The sequence below is a fragment of the Seriola dumerili genome, unplaced genomic scaffold (genome assembly GCF_002260705.1).
Source record: "Seriola dumerili isolate Sdu_G_001 unplaced genomic scaffold, Sdu_1.0 BDQW01000040.1, whole genome shotgun sequence".
NCBI classification, from domain to species: Eukaryota; Metazoa; Chordata; class Actinopteri; order Carangiformes; family Carangidae; genus Seriola; species Seriola dumerili.
In genome coordinates, this window is record NW_019174295.1 from 1,251,592 (window position 1) to 1,267,509 (window position 15,918).

The window sequence follows — 15,918 nt, forward strand, 5'->3', positions numbered from 1 at the left end:
TTGACAAATTGATATTTGTTTATATTGTGATGGTGACTGTTGTAGGCTGACACATTAATATTTACTTAATACATTACTTTTATAACACGTTCATGGCTGAAGGTTGTCTCAGTGGATCCCAGGAGACACACTGAGACTATAGTCAATTTAAGATATCGGCCACAAGAGGGCGCACAATAACAGAGGATGGGGAGGACAACTGAAGGATTCCTACCATTATGGAGGAGGAAGGAGTCACAACATTCAACTCAGGTAGGAGCACAAGTGTCAGCTGAGGTAAAGCTGCAGGTGTAAACATCTGCTTGAGTCAATAATTATCTTATTTAAAATATGGATTAGTCCCTTTAAAAGTTACTGACCTTATGTTAACAGAAAGAAAAGTTTACACAGAATTCTTCAAACAGAAGGAGTGCACTGGGATCAAACTACATTAATAAAAAGTTACAGAATAAAGTGCATGAACATAGTTGTAAAAACCTTACTGTGTGTGTGTGTTGGCTCTGAATGAAACTCTGTCTTTGCCGTTTGCTCTAAATGGGTTTATTGGCCTCGTGCAGTCATGATCAAGCCAATCATTAACCTTGACAGCGTCAGGCGCTGGATTCATACAGATGGAGACGGGCACACTCCATACAAAGAACAAAACGTTGCTGCTTTATGTGATTTGGCAGCTTGCATAACACCGCTCAGTGAAGACAGGAAGTGAACTGCACACTGCACTGCACATTATATTCATTTATTTATTTTTGCCTGTTGCACTGTCATGAATCATGCCAGTTCATTGCCATCATAACTGCCTGGTTCCTTTTGGCCACAAAACAAGTCGGGATAGTTTAACGAAGAAAATTGTTGCCTCCCACACAGAGGAGCAGTGACTTGCATGCAAGCCGAGGCTTAACTTGAGTAGACATGTCTTTTTGTGTATAATATCCCTGTCTGTTTCATTGAAGGTAATTTAAGAGTAGACTTTATATGATTTCAAAACACTGTGAAATGCTGACAGACACACTGTGTTAGCGAACAGATATTATTTATGTGTGTTGTATCAGCAACCAAAACTAGGTTTAATACAATAACTGTATTTTTGCAATCGCTAATGAAAATTTTTCTTTTTCTTGTTTCAGTCTACAACCCCTATACAAACAAAATGAACTCACTGAACCATTTATATGCCGGCACGGTAGAACAGTGGTTAGAACTGTCTACTCGAATTTAGAAGTTTCGGGGTTGGAACCCCAGTCTGGGACATTTCTGTGTGGAATTTGCATGTTCTCCGTTTGCCTGCGTGCGTTTCTTTCTTTCTGGCTTCCTCCCGCAGTACAAAAAAATGCAATCAGGTTAATTTGCGACTCTACTACCTTACTATACTATGACATTTTATGCCTTAATATACTTTGAAGTTTTTATGCCTTACTATACTATGACGTTTTAAGGAATTGTTATGCCTTACTATACTATGACGTTTTAAGGAATTTTTATGCCTTACTATACTATGACATTTTTATGACTTTTTATGCCTTACTATACTATGACATTTTTATGACTTTTTATGCCTTACTATACTATGGCCTTTTCATGCCTTAGTATACTATGACATTTTCATGATTTTTAGGCCTTACTATACTATGATATTTTTATGACTTTTTGGTCTTACTATACTATAAAATTTTCATGCCTTACTATACTATGACATTTTCATGACTTTTTATGCCTTACTATACTATGACATTTTTATGACTTTTTATGCCGTACTATATTATGATATTTTTATGACTTTTTGGTCTTACTATACTATGACATTTTTAAGACTTTTTATGACTTACTATACTATGACATTTTCATGACATTTTTATGACTTTTTGTCCCTTACTGTACTATGAAATTTTTATGACTTTTTGGTCTTACTATACTATCACATTTTTATGGCTTTTTGTGACTTACTATAATATGACATTTTTATGCCTTACTATACTATGACATTTTCATGACATTTTTATGACTTTTTGTCCCTTACTGTACTATGAAATTTTTATTACTTTTTGTCCCTTACTGTACTATGAAATTTTTATGACTTTTTGGTCTTACTATATTATGACATTTTTATGACTTTTTGGAAATTACTATACTATGACATTTTTATGCCTTCCTATACTATGACATTTTCGTGACTTTTTATGCCTCACTATACTATGACATTTTTATGACTTTTTATGCCTTGCTATACTATGACATTTTTATGACTTTTCATGCCTTACAATACTATGACATTTTTATGCCTTACCATACTATGACATTTTTATGACTTTTTATGCCTTACTATATTATGATATTTTTATGACTTTTTATGCCTTACTATACTATGACCTTTTCATGCCTTAGTATACTATGACATTTTCATGATTTTTAGACCTTACTATACTATGATATTATTATGACTTTTTGGTCTTACTATACTATGAAATTTTTATGCCTTACTATGCTATGACATTTTCATGACTTTTTGTGACTTACTATACTATGACATTTTTATGACTTTTTGTGACTTACTATACTATGACATTTTCATGACTTTTTATGCCTTACTATACTATGACATTTTTATGCCTTACTATACTATGACATTTTTATGACTTTTTGTGACTTACTATACTATGACATTTTTATGACTTTTTATGCCTTACTATACTATGACATTTTTATGACTTTTTATGCCGTACTATATTATGATATTTTTATGACTTTTTGGTCTTACTATACTATGACATTTTTAAGACTTTTTATGACTTACTATACTATGACATTTTCATGACATTTTTATGACTTTTTGTCCCTTACTGTACTATGAAATTTTTATGACTTTTTGGTCTTACTATACTATCACATTTTTATGGCTTTTTGTGACTTACTATAATATGACATTTTTATGCCTTACTATACTATGACATTTTCATGACATTTTTATGACTTTTTGTCCCTTACTGTACTATGAAATTTTTATTACTTTTTGTCCCTTACTGTACTATGAAATTTTTATGACTTTTTGGTCTTACTATATTATGACATTTTTATGACTTTTTGGAAATTACTATACTATGACATTTTTATGCCTTCCTATACTATGACATTTTCGTGACTTTTTATGCCTCACTATACTATGACATTTTTATGACTTTTTATGCCTTGCTATACTATGACATTTTTATGACTTTTCATGCCTTACAATACTATGACATTTTTATGCCTTACCATACTATGACATTTTTATGACTTTTTATGCCTTACTATATTATGATATTTTTATGACTTTTTATGCCTTACTATACTATGACCTTTTCATGCCTTAGTATACTATGACATTTTCATGATTTTTAGACCTTACTATACTATGATATTATTATGACTTTTTGGTCTTACTATACTATGAAATTTTTATGCCTTACTATGCTATGACATTTTCATGACTTTTTGTGACTTACTATACTATGACATTTTTATGACTTTTTGTGACTTACTATACTATGACATTTTCATGACTTTTTATGCCTTACTATACTATGACATTTTTATGTCTTTTTATGCCTTACTATACTATGACATTTTTATGACTTTTTATGCCTTACTATACTATGACATTTTTATGACTTTTTGTCCCTTACTGTACTATGAAATTTTTATGACTTTTTAGTCTTAATATACTATCACATTTTTATGGCTTTTTGTGACTTACTATAATATGACATTTTTATGCCTTACCATACTATGACATTTTTATGACTTTTTATGCCTTACTATACTATGACATTTTTATGACTTTTTGTGACTTACTATACTATGACATTTTTATTCCTTACTATACTATGACATTTTTATGACTTTTTATGCCTTACTATACTATGACATTTTTATGACTTTTTGTTCCTTACTGTACTATGAAATTTTTATTCCTTAATATACTATGACATTTTTATTCCTTACTATACTATGACATTTTTATGACTTTTTATGCCTTACTATACTATGACATTTTTATGACTTTTTATGCCTTACTATACTATGACATTTTTATGCCTTACTATACTATGACATTTTCATGACTTTTTATGCCTTACTATACTATGACATTTTTATGCCTTACTATACTATGACATTTTCATGACTTTTTATGCCTTACTATACTATGACATTTTTATGCCTTACTATACTATGACATTTTCATGACTTTTTATGCCTTACTATACTATGACATTTTTATGCCTTACTATACTATGACATTTTCATGACTTTTTATGCCTTACTATACTATGACATTTTTATGCCTTACTATACTATGACATTTTCATGACTTTTTATGCCTTACTATACTATGACATTTTTATGCCTTACTATACTATGACATTTTCATGACTTTTTATGCCTTACTATACTATGACATTTTTATGCCTTACTATACTATGACATTTTCATGACTTTTTATGCCTTACTATACTATGACATTTTTATGCCTTACTATACTATGACATTTTCATGACTTTTTATGCCTTACTATACTATGACATTTTTATGCCTTACTATACTATGACATTTTCATGACTTTTTATGCCTTACTATACTATGACATTTTTATGCCTTACTATACTATGACATTTTCATGACTTTTTATGCCTTACTATACTATGACATTTTTATGCCTTACTATACTATGACATTTTCATGACTTTTTATGCCTTACTATACTATGACATTTTTATGCCTTACTATACTATGACATTTTCATGACTTTTTATGCCTTACTATACTATGACATTTTTATGCCTTACTATACTATGACATTTTCATGACTTTTTATGCCTTACTATACTATGACATTTTTATGCCTTACTATACTATGACATTTTCATGACTTTTTATGCCTTACTATACTATGACATTTTTATGCCTTACTATACTATGACATTTTCATGACTTTTTATGCCTTACTATACTATGACATTTTTATGCCTTACTATACTATGACATTTTCATGACTTTTTATGCCTTACTATACTATGACATTTTTATGCCTTACTATACTATGACATTTTCATGACTTTTTATGCCTTACTATACTATGACATTTTTATGCCTTACTATACTATGACATTTTCATGACTTTTTATGCCTTACTATACTATGACATTTTTATGCCTTACTATACTATGACATTTTCATGACTTTTTATGCCTTACTATACTATGACATTTTTATGCCTTACTATACTATGACATTTTCATGACTTTTTATGCCTTACTATACTATGACATTTTTATGCCTTACTATACTATGACATTTTCATGACTTTTTATGCCTTACTATACTATGACATTTTTATGACTTTTTATGCCTGACTATACTATGACATTTTTATGACTTTTTGGTCTTACTATACGAATACATTGTTATGCCTTAGTATACTATGACATTTTCATTACTTTTTATGCCTTACTATACTATGACATTTTTATGACTTTTTATGCCTGACTATACTATGACATTTTTATGACTTTTTGGTCCTTACTATACTATGACATTTTTATGACTTTTTGTGACTTACTATACTATGACATTTTTATGCCTTAGTATACTATGATTTTTTTATGACTTTTTATGCCTTAATATATTATGACATTTTTATTACTTTTTATGCCTTACTATACTATGACATTTTTATGACTTATTATGCCTTACTATACTATGACATTTTCATGACTTTTTATGCCTTACTATACCATGATATTTTTATGACTTTTTATGCCTTACTATACTATGACATTTTTATGACTTTTTATGCCTCACTATACTATGACATTTTTATGACTTTTTGTTCCTTACTATACTATGACATTTTTATTCCTTACAATACTATGACATTCTTATGACTTTTTGTGCCTTACTATACTATGACATTTTTATGACTTTTTGTGACTTAATATACTATGGCATTTTTACGACTTTTTGTGACTTACTATACTATGACATTTTTATGCCCTATTATGCCTTACTATACTATGACATTTTTATGCCCTATTATGCCTTACTATACTATGACTTTTTATGCCTTAGTATACTATGACCTTTTTATGACTTTTTATGCCTTACTATACTATAACATTTTTATGACTTTTTGTTTCTTACTATACCATGACATTTTTATTCCTTCCTATACTATGACATTTTTATGCCCTATTATGCCTTACTATACTATGACTTTTTATGCCTTAGTATACTATGACCTTTTTATGACTTTTTATGCCTTACTATACTATAACATTTTTATGACTTTTTGTTTCTTACTATACCATGACATTTTTATTCCTTCCTATACTATGACATTTTTATGCCCTATTATGCCTTACTATACTATGACTTTTTATGCCTTAGTATACTATGACCTTTTTATGACTTTTTATGCCTTACTATACTATAACATTTTTATGACTTTTTGTTTCTTACTATACCATGACATTTTTATTCCTTCCTATACTATGACATTTTTATGCCCTATTATGCCTTACTATACTATGACTTTTTATGCCTTAGTATACTATGACCTTTTTATGACTTTTTATGCCTTACTATACTATAACATTTTTATGACTTTTTGTTTCTTACTATACCATGACATTTTTATTCCTTCCTATACTATGACATTTTTATGCCCTATTATGCCTTACTATACTATGACTTTTTATGCCTTAGTATACTATGACCTTTTTATGACTTTTTATGCCTTACTATACTATAACATTTTTATGACTTTTTGTTTCTTACTATACCATGACATTTTTATTCCTTCCTATACTATGACATTTTTATGCCCTATTATGCCTTACTATACTATGACTTTTTATGCCTTAGTATACTATGACCTTTTTATGACTTTTTATGCCTTACTATACTATAACATTTTTATGACTTTTTGTTTCTTACTATACCATGACATTTTTATTCCTTCCTATACTATGACATTTTTATGCCCTATTATGCCTTACTATACTATGACTTTTTATGCCTTAGTATACTATGACCTTTTTATGACTTTTTATGCCTTACTATACTATAACATTTTTATGACTTTTTGTTTCTTACTATACCATGACATTTTTATTCCTTCCTATACTATGACATTTTTATGCCCTATTATGCCTTACTATACTATGACTTTTTATGCCTTAGTATACTATGACCTTTTTATGACTTTTTATGCCTTACTATACTATAACATTTTTATGACTTTTTGTTTCTTACTATACCATGACATTTTTATTCCTTCCTATACTATGACATTTTTATGCCCTATTATGCCTTACTATACTATGACTTTTTATGCCTTAGTATACTATGACCTTTTTATGACTTTTTATGCCTTACTATACTATAACATTTTTATGACTTTTTGTTTCTTACTATACCATGACATTTTTATTCCTTCCTATACTATGACATTTTTATGCCCTATTATGCCTTACTATACTATGACTTTTTATGCCTTAGTATACTATGACCTTTTTATGACTTTTTATGCCTTACTATACTATAACATTTTTATGACTTTTTGTTTCTTACTATACCATGACATTTTTATTCCTTCCTATACTATGACATTTTTATGCCCTATTATGCCTTACTATACTATGACTTTTTATGCCTTAGTATACTATGACCTTTTTATGACTTTTTATGCCTTACTATACTATAACATTTTTATGACTTTTTGTTTCTTACTATACCATGACATTTTTATTCCTTCCTATACTATGACATTTTTATGCCCTATTATGCCTTACTATACTATGACTTTTTATGCCTTAGTATACTATGACCTTTTTATGACTTTTTATGCCTTACTATACTATAACATTTTTATGACTTTTTGTTTCTTACTATACCATGACATTTTTATTCCTTCCTATACTATGACATTTTTATGCCCTATTATGCCTTACTATACTATGACTTTTTATGCCTTAGTATACTATGACCTTTTTATGACTTTTTATGCCTTACTATACTATAACATTTTTATGACTTTTTGTTTCTTACTATACCATGACATTTTTATTCCTTCCTATACTATGACATTTTTATGCCCTATTATGCCTTACTATACTATGACTTTTTATGCCTTAGTATACTATGACCTTTTTATGACTTTTTATGCCTTACTATACTATAACATTTTTATGACTTTTTGTTTCTTACTATACCATGACATTTTTATTCCTTCCTATACTATGACATTTTTATGCCCTATTATGCCTTACTATACTATGACTTTTTATGCCTTAGTATACTATGACCTTTTTATGACTTTTTATGCCTTACTATACTATAACATTTTTATGACTTTTTGTTTCTTACTATACCATGACATTTTTATTCCTTCCTATACTATGACATTTTTATGCCCTATTATGCCTTACTATACTATGACTTTTTATGCCTTAGTATACTATGACCTTTTTATGACTTTTTATGCCTTACTATACTATAACATTTTTATGACTTTTTGTTTCTTACTATACCATGACATTTTTATTCCTTCCTATACTATGACATTTTTATGCCCTATTATGCCTTACTATACTATGACTTTTTATGCCTTAGTATACTATGACCTTTTTATGACTTTTTATGCCTTACTATACTATAACATTTTTATGACTTTTTGTTTCTTACTATACCATGACATTTTTATTCCTTCCTATACTATGACATTTTTATGCCCTATTATGCCTTACTATACTATGACTTTTTATGCCTTAGTATACTATGACATTTTTATGACTTTTTGTTCCTTACGATACTATGACATTTTTATTCCTTACAATACTATGACATTCTTATGACTTTTTGTGCCTTACTATACTATGACATTTTTATGACTTTTTGTTTCTTACTATACCATGACATTTTTATTCCTTCCTATACTATGACATTTTCATGACGTTTTATGCCTTACTATACTATGACATTTTTATGACTTTTTTTGACTTAATATACTATGGCATTTTTACGACGTTTTGTGACTTACTATACTATGACATTTTTATTCCTTACAATACTATGACATTTTTTTGACTTTTTATGCCTTAATATATTATGACATTTTTATGACTTTTTGTTCCATACTAAACTATGGCATTTTTACGACTTTTTGGTCTTACTATAGTATGACCTTTTTATGCCTTACTATACTATGACATTTTTATGACTTTTTTTGACTTAATATACTATGGCATTTTTACGACGTTTTGTGACTTACTATACTATGACATTTTTATTCCTTACAATACTATGACATTTTTTTGACTTTTTATGCCTTAATATATTATGACATTTTTATGACTTTTTGTGACTTACTATACTATGCCATTTTTATGACTTAGTATACTATGACATTTTCATGACTTTTCATGCCTTACTATACTATGACATTTTTATTCCTTAATATACTATGACATTTTTATTCCTTACTATACTATGACATTCTTATGACGTTTTATGCCTCACTATACTATGAAATTTTCATGACATTGTAATGATTTTTTGTCCCTTACTATACTATGAAATTTTTATGACTTTTTGTCCCTTACTATACTATGACATTTTTATGACTTTTTGTGACTTACTATACTATGACATTTTTATGCCTTAGTATAATATGACATTTTCATGACTTTTCATGCCTTACTATACTATGACATTTTTATGACTTTTTATGCCTTACTATACTATGACATTTACATGACTTTTCATGCCTTAATATACTATGACATTCTTATGACTTTTTGTGACTTAATATAGTATGGCATTTTTACGACTTTTTGTGACTTACTATACTATGACATTTTTATTCCTTACTATACTATGACATTTTTATGACTTTTTATGCCTTACTATACTATGACATTTTTATGACTTTTTATGTCTTATTATACTATGACATTTTCATGCCTTAGTATACTATGACATTTTCATGCCTTAGTATACTATGACATTCTTATGACTTTTTGTGACTTACTATACTATGACATTTTTATGCCTTACTATACTATGACTTTTTCATGACTTTTTATGCCTTACTATACTATGACATTTTCATGATTTTTTATGCCTTACTATACTATGATATTTTTATGACTTTTTATGCCTTACTATACTTTGACATTTTTATGATTTTTTGTGACTTACTATACTATGACATTTTTATGACTTTTTATGCCTTACTATACTATGACATTTTTATGACTTTTTGTTCCTAACTATACTATGACATTTTTAAGACTTTATGTTCCTTACTATACTATGACATTTTTATTCCTTACTATACTATGACATTCTTATGACTTTTTGTGCCTTACTATACTATGACATTTTTATGACTTTTTGTGCCTTAGTATACTATGACATTTTTATGACTTTTTGTCAGTTACTATAGTATGACATTTTCATGCCTTACTATACTATGACATTTTCATGACTTTTGTTCCTTACTAAACTATGGCATTTTTACAACTTTTTGGTCTCACTATACTATGACATTTTTATGCCTTACTATACTATGACATTTTTATTCCTTAATATACTATGACATTTTTATGCCTTACTATACTATGACATTTTTATGACTTTTTATGCCTTACTATACTTTGACATTTTTATGATTTTTTGTGACTTACTATACTATGACATTTTTATGACTTTTTATGCCTTAATATATTATGACATTTTTATGACTTTTTATGTCTTATTATACTATGACCTTTTCATGCCTTAGTATACCATGACATTTTCATGATTTTTAGGCCTTTCTATACTATGACATTTTTATGACTTTTTGTGACTTACTATACTATGACATTTTTATGCCTTACTATACTATGACATTTTTATGACTTTTTGTGCCTTAGTATACTATTACATTTTTATGACTTTTTGTGACTTACTATACTATGACATTTTTATGACTTTTTATGCCTTAATATATTATGACATTTTTATGACTTTTTATGTCTTATTATACTATGACCTTTTCATGCCTTAGTATACCATGACATTTTCATGATTTTTAGGCCTTTCTATACTATGACATTTTTATGACTTTTTGTGACTTACTATACTATGACATTTTTATGCCTTACTATACTATGACATTTTTATGACTTTTTGTTCCTTGCTATTCCATGACATTTTTATGACTTTTCATGCCTTACTATACTATGACATTTTCATGACTTTTTGGAAATTACTATAATATGACATTTTTATGACTTTTTACGCCTTACTATACTATGACATTTTTATGAGTTTTTACGCCTTACTATACTATGACATCTTTATGACTTTTTGTTCCTTACTAAACTATGGCATTTTTATGACTTTTCATGCCTTACTATACTATGACATTTTCATGACTTTTTGTCCCTTACTATACTATGACATTTTTATGACTTTTTATGCCTTACTATACTATGACATTTTCATGACTTTTTGGAAATTACTATAATATGACATTTTTATGACTTTTTACGCCTTACTATACTATGACATTTTTATGAGTTTTTACGCCTTACTATACTATGACATCTTTATGACTTTTTGTTCCTTACTAAACTATGGCATTTTTATGACTTTTCATGCCTTACTATACTATGACATTTTCATGACTTTTTGTCCCTTACTATACTATGACATTTTTATTCATTACAATACTATGACATTCTTATGACTTTTTGTCCCTTACTATACTATGACATTTTTATGACTTTTTGTTCCTTGCTATTCCATGACATTTTTATGACTTTTCATGCCTTACTATACTATGACATTTTCATGACTTTTTGGAAATTACTATAATATGACATTTTTATGACTTTTTACGCCTTACTATACTATGACATTTTTATGAGTTTTTACGCCTTACTATACTATGACATCTTTATGACTTTTTGTTCCTTACTAAACTATGGCATTTTTATGACTTTTCATGCCTTACTATACTATGACATTTTTATGCCTTACTATACTATGATATTTTTATGACTTTTCATGCCTTAATATATTATGACATTTTTATGACTTTTTATGTCTTATTATACTATGTCCTTTTCATGACTTAGTATTCCATGACATTTTCATGATTTTTAGGCCTCACTATACGATGATATTTTTTTGACTTTTTTGTCTTACTATACTATGAAATTTTTATGCCTTACTATACTATGACATTTTCATGACTTTTTGTCCCTTACTATACTATGACATTTTTATTCATTACAATACTATGACATTCTTATGACTTTTTGTCCCTTACTATACTATGACATTTTTATGACTTTTTATGCCTTAATATATTATGACATTTTTATGACTTTTTATGTCTTATTATACTATGACCTTTTCATGCCTTAGTATTCCATGACATTTTCATGATTTTTAGGCCTCACTATACAATGATATTTTTATGACTTTTTTGTCTTACTATACTATGAAATTTTTATGCCTTACTATACTATGACATTTTCATGACTTTTTGTCCCTTACTATACTATGACATTTTTTATGACTTTTTGTGACTTACTATACTATGACATTCTTATGCCTTACTATACTATGACATTTTTATGACTTTTTATGACTTTCTATATTATGACATTTTTATGACTTTTTGGTCTTACTATACTATGACATTTTTAAGACTTATTATGCCTTACTATACTCTGACCTTTTCATGCCTTAGTATACTATGACATTGTCATGATTTCTAGGCCTTATTATACTATGATACTTTTTATGACCTTTTCGTCTTACTATAATATGAAATTTTTATGCCTTACTATACTATGACATTTTTATGACTTTTTGTTCCTTACTATACTATGACATTTTTATGACTTTTTGTGCCTTACTATACTATGACATTTTTATGACTTTTTATTCCTTATTATACTATGACATTTTTATGACTTTTTGTTCCTTACTATACTATGACATTTTTATTCATTACTATACTATGACATTCTTATGACTATTTGTGCCTTACTATACTATGACATTTTTACGACTTTTTGTGACTTACTATACTATGACATTTTTATTACTTTTTATGCCTTACTATACTATGACATTTTTATGCCTTACTATACTGTGACATTTTCATGACTTTTTATGCCTTACTATACTATGACATTTTTATGACTTCTTATGCCTANTATGACATTTTTAAGACTTATTATGCCTTACTATACTCTGACCTTTTCATGCCTTAGTATACTATGACATTGTCATGATTTCTAGGCCTTATTATACTATGATACTTTTTATGACCTTTTCGTCTTACTATAATATGAAATTTTTATGCCTTACTATACTATGACATTTTTATGACTTTTTGTTCCTTACTATACTATGACATTTTTATGACTTTTTGTGCCTTACTATACTATGACATTTTTATGACTTTTTATTCCTTATTATACTATGACATTTTTATGACTTTTTGTTCCTTACTATACTATGACATTTTTATTCATTACTATACTATGACATTCTTATGACTATTTGTGCCTTACTATACTATGACATTTTTACGACTTTTTGTGACTTACTATACTATGACATTTTTATTACTTTTTATGCCTTACTATACTATGACATTTTTATGCCTTACTATACTGTGACATTTTCATGACTTTTTATGCCTTACTATACTATGACATTTTTATGACTTCTTATGCCTAACTATACCACGACATTTTTATGACTTTTTGTTCCTTACTATACTATGACATTCTTATGACTTTTTGTGCCTTACTATACTATGACATTTTTATGACTTTTTGTCCCTTATTATACTATGACATTTTTTGACTTTTTGTCCCTTATTATACTATGACATTTTTACGACTTTTGATGCTTTACTATATTATGACATTTTTATGACTTTTCATTCCTTACTATACTATGGCATTTTTATGACTTTTTGTGACTTATTATACTATGACATTTTTATGACTTTTTGTGACTTACTATACTGTGACATTTTTATGACTTTTTATGCCTTACTATACTATGGCATTCTTATGACTTTTTATGCCTTACTATACTATGACATTTTCATGACTTTTTATGCCTCACGATACTATGACTTTTTTCGACTTGTTATGCCTTACTATAATATGATGATTTTACACCTTATTGTACTATGACGTTTTTATGACTTTTTACGCCTTACTATACTACGATGTTTTTATGCCTTACTATACTATGGCGTTTTTATGCCTTACTATATAATATGGCTTTTTTACACCTTACTGTACTACAACGTTTTTATGACTTTTTAAGCCTTACAATACTATGACATTTTATGCCTCACTATACTATGATGTTTGTATGACTTATTATGCCTTACTATACTATGATGTTTTTATGACTTTTTATGCCTTACTTTACTATTACTTTTTTATTCCTCTTTATACCTTACTATACAATGATGTTTTTATGACTCATGAGTAGTGCTGGATTTTATTTGCTACCTTGAACCCTGCCGTTCTGTTCCAGAATTATCCTGTATTTCCTCACAGGATAGAAAACTAGAGAAGACATGCAGTTTTGTTTCCAAATGGCTGATTGACTGATTCACATATCTGTTATGACTAGACATATTTTCTGATTGCATTTGTCAAGAGGACGATTGATTTGGAAAAAAAAATTGTGATCATACTGTGATAAGGTTTTTTGGAGGCTGTGTACACATAAACATAAACATGTCTGTCAGCACAACTAAAATGCCGCCACCTACAGACTGAGGACTGCCAATCAGAATCCTGGAAGATGCTGTTGTGCAATGCCAATGCTTTTGCATCATAGGACAACGTATACTTTGTGGGTTCGGTTGGTTTGGTGGGTCTTAGGTATCTCTTTGCCAAACTATAGAGCCGGGTGAACAATACAGCTGTTCCCTGCATGTCTGAGTGACAAGTCACAATCTACAGGTGCTGTGGGTTGTTTTGACAGCTTTGTTGGCTCGATTCCCTTTTCCATCTCCTCATATGTCATCTGGGCATGGCGTGATGTGCAAGCTGCTCTTGTGTGCAACATTGTCATAAACGTAAGCAGTTAAAACAACGCCTATATGCAGCAATACTGGTCCTGCAACGCTGACAAAAAAGATTAATGCATTTCTTTTGGGGTTTAGTAAATTCACCTTTAATGCACTTTGATGGAAATTATTAAGATGTTTTGTCCCAGTTTAATGTCAGCTGTTACTTGACTAACAGTAAGTTGTCAACACACCTTCTACTGCTCCAAGGAAGAAAAATAACCTTTTGCAGATTCCCAAAGAAGCAATGTCAAGCGATGTTTTCTGGCTTTTGCTGAAAGAAGTCATTCATCTACTACTGCTTCCTGAATATTTTTTTACATCTCGCATCCTGGTACAAGTTTAACTGTGAACAAGAGATCTTTCTGATATCAGTTATTTTATACCATATCCTAAAGATAAGATGTGATGTGATATTCACAAAAAGTACAGCTGGGAAAAACTGAAGATGAATTAACAAAGTCCTGACTTGTAGATTAATACATTTTATTTGTGTGTTTGCATGTTTTTCAAATCCAGCTGATCGGAATTGAAATAATGATGAATGAATTGGTGTACCAATTGAACATATGTCTCACTTTATTTAGCATCAAATTACATTAGTTTCTTTAGGAAACTTCTTGGGAATGATTAGGAAATAATTTTGGAATTACAGAACCAAATATCCAAAAGTTTCCAATAGATCAGATAAAGACAAGAATGTGAAAAGAAGAGCAGTACCTCTCAGGGGTTTAAAGTTTGGGGAAAAAACTGAACAAATTAACATGGTCATGTGTAGT